General features: G+C 46.2%; 1 protein-coding gene across 1 annotated transcript in view; it reads left to right on the forward strand.

Annotated features, from left to right (window-relative positions):
• Positions 1-3,056: 3,056 nt before the first annotated feature.
• Positions 3,057-7,305, forward strand: part of glis2b (GLIS family zinc finger 2b) — a 24,893-nt gene continuing 20,644 nt past the window's right edge. Inside the window, exon 1 of the mRNA XM_076024248.1 lies at positions 3,057-4,150. The gene's annotated coding sequence lies outside the window, so the exon portion shown is untranslated. The remainder of the gene's footprint in view (positions 4,151-7,305) is intronic.

Raw genomic sequence — 7,305 nt, forward strand, 5'->3', positions numbered from 1 at the left:
AAAAAAAAGCACCTCCTTCCGCAGAGACACGGGACTACATGTAAACAAAGGAGCACCTATTTATCACAAAATTAAACCTAGCACGGCCAAAAGTGATCGCAGAAAGATAAACCTGTTTTTTTTTTTTTTTTAATAATTAAGGGCACATCATTACTCTCAATTAGAATACTTTCTATGCATGGATTAAGGATAAATAATCCCCTATGTATATTGTAAAACGGATCCAAATTCGGTATTTCTCTCCTCAGGCGTTTTGTTGAGCATTCAAAAACAACGGCAAAAAAAAATTGAACATATGAAAAGCACAGTGTCTGATTACAGGCTAAGTAACACAGCCCGGAGGCATGTGTTTTGGGACATTTAAAAGGTGTCAATGTTGCACAGCTGAATATTGGTGGTGGTAAATAAAGAGCGGGAGTACTACAGGGGCGGATACTGACATCAGCTGAGATAAGCGAACAGTCGAGGGATCAGCTGACGACCTGGGGACGGCTGCTGCTGCTGCTGCCGCTGCCGCTGCTGCTGCTGCTGCCTGCTCGTAGCAGCGACCCACTTCGAACTGTCACCCGAAATGACTGAACGCCCGCGGAGTCGTCGAGACAGCAATTCTACTTCCAAGGGTCTCGGCTTTGAAGCAGTCACAACTAGGGAGAAAGTGGATCCCCCCCCCCCTCAGTTTTTTCGGACCCGGAAGTGAGAAAAGCTGCGGCGGATTTGTTTTTTTTTTTTTTTTTTTTTTTTTTTTTGGTGGTGGTGGTGTCACACGATCACTTTTATGACTCACCCGAGCAGCACCCAGGGCTTGCGGTGGCACCGTCAATCTCCCATTTCACCGCAAACATTTCTGGTTCTACCGTTCAAATGTAGGTCACTTACAACTAGGATTAAAAATTAAAATCCAATTGCTGTGAATTTTCTTTAGCATACACACCAGGGCAAGGTAACAACACAGGAATTAGTTATTTAGCATCAAACATTTTAGGGTTAGGGTTCCATACAAATAAAGTTAATTGCTTGTGTGTATATTCTAATACATTTAATCAGACATACACACAGTGCACATTAAAGGGTGTATGTATTTAACAATTTAACATTATTACATTTGCATATTTGTTCAAACACTTTACTAATATTCATGCTAATTCGTTCCACATTACCCCGGGGCCCATTGACGGTCACAACATGCGAAATGAAAACTCCAGTCAATCAAAAGTCACAAAAGTTGTTTGTTGTATGTATGTTTGTTTGTTTGTTTGTTTGTTTGTTTGTGTACATTTAAGAAACTTAAATATGAATATCCTAAAATAAAGTATTCATAAATACCAATTAACAAACAACCAAGCCCACATCTAAATCAAAGTAAACATGTAAAGTGAAAGCTTTATTTTTTAAAAACTGATTTGGGAAAAAATATAGCCAGAAAATAAATCCTAGCCTGAGCAGTATGTCTAGAAACTCATTTGCCTTTGGCAGATTTTTAGTGCACAGTCAAGCTAATTAAAACTTTTTTTTAATAATAATTTTTTCTAAAAAAATCCTTGGAGGATTCAGTTCTTCTCAAGTGTACTTTTCCGCCCTCTGGTGGTGACGTATCACAAAAACAAAGACTTTTGATCATGAAAATTTTTGTTCTTCTTTTTTTTTGGTTTTTCTAAACCTTAATATGAGTCAATGCGAAGTTTTAAGAAGTAGCATTTGACTTGAAAAGCAATTTAATTGTATCTTCAGGATCATTAGAATTCCTTTTACATGAAGTTGTTGAGAATAAAGTAGTAAAAAGAAAATGCACAATGCAGTAGCATTAAACTTCAAGTGCTATATTTATGTTTTTTCCCATACACCTTATTAAGCATTTACATTGTAAATGCTTAATTCACTGAACTTTTTTTTTTATTTTTTTTTTTACAGTGAATGACATAGTGAACAGATAGGTTTGGTCTTTCAGGTGTTTACTGACAGTTCCTCCCGGCATGGCTTTCTCATTCAAATATGTGGTAAAGTATTAGGTAAGAAAGCATATTTTTGGCAGTTTTAATGATGTCCCACTTGATGTCACATAACGTAACAACTGGTACTTGTTTCTAATGACTTTACCTTACATTGGAGAAAAAACTGTCAATATGCTCAGAACTCAAACTGAATGTAGTGATCTATTATTTTTTTTAGATCGTAAACTTGTGCTTATATGGGTTGTATTTTGTTTCTTTGTGTGTTTTGTTGCAGTTATATTCAGTGTTCTTGGTGTAGGGTTAGGGTTCTGAAAATCAACTGGAGTCAGTAGCTGGTAGTATCTTCTTTTCATTGTTCAAATAAATATTTTTTTTTCTGGCAGTTAATTTCCAACAATGAAGGTGTCCATTTGATTTGAAAGTGTCGTTTGTCAAAGTATGAACGTACACTTGGAACTACCGAAAAACAAATTCCTATGTGTTTACACAAATGGCAAATAAACAAATCTGAATCTGTACATTCTGTTGTCCACTTTCGTAAAAAGGAACCAAATTAATAAATATTCTTAAAGAATGACGAACAAACAATATGATAGTGGTTAGTGCAAACCCTCACTTATCACCCTTTCAGCACACTTTGTTCAACATGTTGTGAGATTCTTTTCCCTTCCTCGTGGGTGGGCCTAAACACCAGTACTGGAAAAATCCTTTTCTACGTGAGGTCAGAAGTTTTCGTTACGCAACTTTGGGGGGATTTTTTTTCGCCCAGAGAGACGGAGATGACGGACCACCACAACCCCTCTACCCCTAATAAAACATTGATGGACGGGGAACGAGATAGAAGCCATTAGCAGTACAACAAACTGGTCTGGGAAAGGGCTGTTATCCTTCACGGAGGCATGAGGCGGACGACCATGATGAGAAGGACGAACTCGGAGCGAGCTGGAGAGAGAGAGAGAGAGAGAGAGAGAGAGAGAGAGAGAGAGAGAGAGAGAGAGGGGCTGGAGGTGGGGGAGAGAGTTTGGAGAGGAGCCGGGGACTGCCCAGGGTGGGTGGGCGGAGCAGTAAGCATGCGCTGAGCTGGCAGACTCCGACTCCGACTCCGCTGGTCCTGCCTGACGGGGGCTGGCTGGGCTCCGGGCGGCTGTCTGCGGCGCGTCAGACGGTTCGTGCGTGGGGCGGCGGACCACCGTCGAGACTCAGCGTGTCATCGAAACGCTTCAGACGGGCAAAGCACAATCATAAGAGATAGATAGAGAGAGAGAGAGAGAGATAGATAGAGAGAGAGAGAGAGAGAGAGAGAGAGAGAGAGAGAGAGAGAGAGAGAGAGAGAGAGAGAGAGAGAGAGAAACGCGAGGCGAGCCCAGAGAGAGGAGAAAGCATCACAGAGAAGACATCTGGGAAAGAAGAAGAGGAGGGAGACGATCCTCCTCCTCCTCTTCTTCCTCCTCCTCCCTCCTCCTCCTCCTCTTCCTCCTCCTCCCCGACGCTAACCCGCCCTACCTTCCACCACTTGGTGCCATCCTTCTGCCCTCCCACCCAGCCAGGAGAACCACGGACACCCAGAGGAACCAGGAACCCCCCCACCACCACTGCCGCCAGCCTCCGCTTTTGACTAGCGTTGCCATTAAGCAACGCGCTATAAATTAAAGAAGAAATCACGTACGCACTCTTTTTTTTCTCTCCCTCTTACGCACAACTGGTGGTCTTCGGTGTTTTTCCCTCTTTTCTTTTTCCTACCGGGGCGACACTTGAGGATCTGTGCTGTTTACACTTTAATTTTGACGGAACTCCACGACACAGAATGTGTCATTCCACGGACACGGACCAGGCTGTCAGCCCGTCCTAATAATAACAACAACAGCAACAACAATAATAACAGTAATCTTTCTCTGAGACACGCAGCTGTCACTCCGCGCAGCTCATGCTTGATTCTTCCGTGCTGAGAAAAGATCCTGACGATGGTCTGGGTTCTGACCGCCTGATCGACGTGTCAGCCCCGCGTTCCGAGACCAAAGCGACGCGCTGACACGGCGGGAGCCAAAGTCGGTTTTTTTTTTTAACGTCCGCTTGAAAGCGGCGGACTTTGCGTGCGAAGTTTTTTCCCCTTCTTTTCCGCACCGGGAAGAGGTGGAAGGGAGGGGGCGCAGCGAGTCGGAGACATCTCGGCCGGATCCACGGCGTTTCCCCCCCCTGCAACGGTAAGCCGAGCGCTTGCAGCTTCACTTTGCATGTCACACAGTGTGCGAGTGTGTGTGTGTGTGTGTGTGTGTGTGTGCCTGTCTGCTTTGTCGTGTGTGTGTGTGTGTGTGTGTGTGTGTGTGTGACAACCACGTCGAGCGAGGTTCCCCCGGCTGACGCGCGACCCCGCTGCGAGTTCAAACCGGGTAGTGACCTATTTACCGACACTCACCAGCAGCAGCAGCAGCAGCGGTGCGGCCGCTTCATGCAGCCCCGGACTGAGACTCCCCGCACCGCCACAGTCAAGGCCAGGCCAACTCACTTTGTGCCATTTACCGAGCCAGCGCACACACACACTCTCGAGTAACCTAATTTACCCTCCCCACACCACAGCACCGTGTGTGCATCCACACACATGCACATCCACATCCATTCCCTAGAAAAGGCAGTCTAAGAAAAGTAAAAAACAACTCAAAGCCTTATAGAGTGTTGTACATCACAGCTGGGCCAGCTGTTGTGCAAGGGCCAGGCTTGCGGCCAGACCCTCCGGTGGTCTGTCACAACATCTGATAAAGAGTTCAATGTCTAAAAGCGGCTCCGCCATCGTTGAAACGAGCGGCGTTATTGGTATACAAAAAAAGGTTGGGTGTATAGGTGGAATTTAACCACCGCCACGGGGTGGGATAGTCTTTCCGCTTGAGTTGTCTGAACCCATCGGCAAATTGTGTCTAGACAGAGCCCGCACAAAATTATGCACCCAATTATTTTAATGGAGTTGCCCACCAAGTGACGTGACGATTCAGGTCCTTCATTTCGTCCGACGATGTGTTGATTTTCTGTACTTACAGGTGTATCTACCCGTGTCTCTTAACATGTCTCTCATCTCTGCCGCTGCCCTGACTGTCATTTCATCGTTATTACCTTGAGCAACGCTGGGTTTGTGGAGCACGGGCATTTATCACAGGACAAGGATGAGTGCAGGCAGAGAGGCCCTGGATAAAGAGCTATTTTCCTCCAATTAAGCAATTCCACTGTCCCCGAGCCTAATTGTGTGCACCCTGGGCCCGGGTTCTCCCCATTGGCTGCCTCCCACGGGGCCCATTGTTTCCGAAAGATGCCAGGGGAAAGAGCAGAGTCCTGCCAAGGCGCTCCTAACAAGCCCCGTGCTGGAGTGGAATAAGGCCGGATCATTAAAGCATTAGGCCACAGTGCAGATTGAGGCACGCTCAGGGGGCTGTGGTTATATTTTGGAAGAAATGGTCGTAATATCGGTGCAGATCCACACAGGTGGGTGAAAAGAGGCTGAAGAATGTCAGAGGGATACCTCCTGAGGCTAAAGGAGATCGCGCTGGTACAGTGCGCATGAGAAGGGAGGAGGTAAAACGAGGCCAAATGCTGCTGCGTTCAGCAGGGAGGACTTTGACTCCCTCTCCTCCATCCCTGTTCCAGGCCCCTGCTATTTAATCCATAACCCCTCTCTGAACCGCGAGCACAGGTGCCGCTCACATCCACAAGCCCACATTGTTTATCCAATCAGCTGATGACAAGTTCAAGCGCAGGTCGACCGTAGCGCTTGCTCTACCATCAATCTGACGGCCAGGCCGCGGCTGCACTGAGAGACATCCGCCAGGGTTGGCAACGCCAGCAATTGCACGCAACGCTTCTTGCGAACGCTTCTTGCGAACGCTTTTTGCGAACGCTTCTTGCGAACGCTCCTCGCGTGACGACGTCCGGCCTTGCGTCCCATGTGGTGGCATTCCGCTTTTGTCGGAATGGGCATGTGGCCGGATTTCCATGACAGATTTTCGGGAAAGTGAAGTGGTATTTCGATAATTTCCAGTCACGCCACAAAAAAACTTCTAAGCTTCTCTTGCGTTAAGTTATTTCAAGAAGGTTAGTGGTGGATGTTCCATTGCAACAAAGGCTCTCACTGTCACTGTTTTCACTCAGGTTTCTTTTCTTTATAAGGACTGTTTTGCCATAGCTTTTGGAAGTCCCGCCCACTTTCCTCATTACTGCTTGGAAGTCTGGATTTATAGCTTCTGTTTCAAATACAAAAAAATCCGCCACAATACTTATCGTACAACTTATAGTCGCCTCCTCCCCCTGTGCATACCGCACCATGTGACCCCCTGTGCTAAATGCTACGCCTATTTGGAATCCCCCCACTATAGTAATAACTTTGTTGCAATATTCTGAAGGGGCTTTTTTACCCACTGCAAAATGTTTCGCCACATTATCTATTCAAAGTTTACGTTTGTGCAGTTTAATGGCCTCTCATGTGAGAGCATGAGCAGCCTTTTACCTTAGAGTGCTCACAGTACTACCTTTCGCTCAGAGGTCGCTCAATTTGGGCGAGTTTGAAACCAACTCAGTACCCAAGTGGTATACCCCGAAAAAAGGCTTTTAAACCATGTCAGTCTATTATAAATCATATCACAGTTTGATTTAATGCCACAAGTGGGCCAAGCCCTCACCAAAAGTTACACGGGTTACATCATTACCCAAGGCGTCCATAACTGTGCACGTGCAAAAGGCAGCCTCTATTTGGGGGGAAAAAGGTGGACCCTAACTGCGTAATAACCCAGTGTCAGTGTGCAACCACCAAGCATGTGGCAGAGGGATGTTGGGAACCCACAGTGCACTTGTACTTAATGCCCCTAACCAGGCTCGTAAAAAGTTCACCGCATCTGATATAAAAAGCAGCACGTTCAGCTCATTCCCGCACTGTGAGACTCTGTGAGACTCTGTGAGGTGCGGACGTACCCGCACAAAAGTCCAAGAGACGCCTCGGACAGATCGGCCGCCTGGGTGTTAATGTAAGGGGCCGACAAGATCCATCCATAAGTGCAATCGAAAGTGTTTTGAACTGACGTCGCTGCGGGGTTCCATGGTTGCCACGGATTATGCTGGAGTTGAAAAGCTGGCCGAGCAGCAGGAGAGGGAAGATTACGGCATACTGTAAATGAGGCGGCGCACGTCTAGAACAACAAACCCGATGATTTTATTTATCTTCACGTGGACGAGAGCGGCTCTGCTTCACATCTCCTCGCCAGACTCCTGTATAGCAACTCATGCTAATCAGATTCCTAATCTGCATGAATTTGCAAACGGGGCCCTTTAGCTGTGAAAGTATGTCGCTGTGTTTATGTTAATAAAAAGTGATTCATTGTGG

The sequence above is a fragment of the Nelusetta ayraudi genome, unplaced genomic scaffold, assembly GCF_046127955.1.
Source record: "Nelusetta ayraudi isolate G7.1 ecotype Tasmania unplaced genomic scaffold, CSIRO-AGI_Nayr_v1 ptg000016l, whole genome shotgun sequence".
NCBI lineage: Eukaryota > Metazoa > Chordata > Actinopteri > Tetraodontiformes > Monacanthidae > Nelusetta > Nelusetta ayraudi.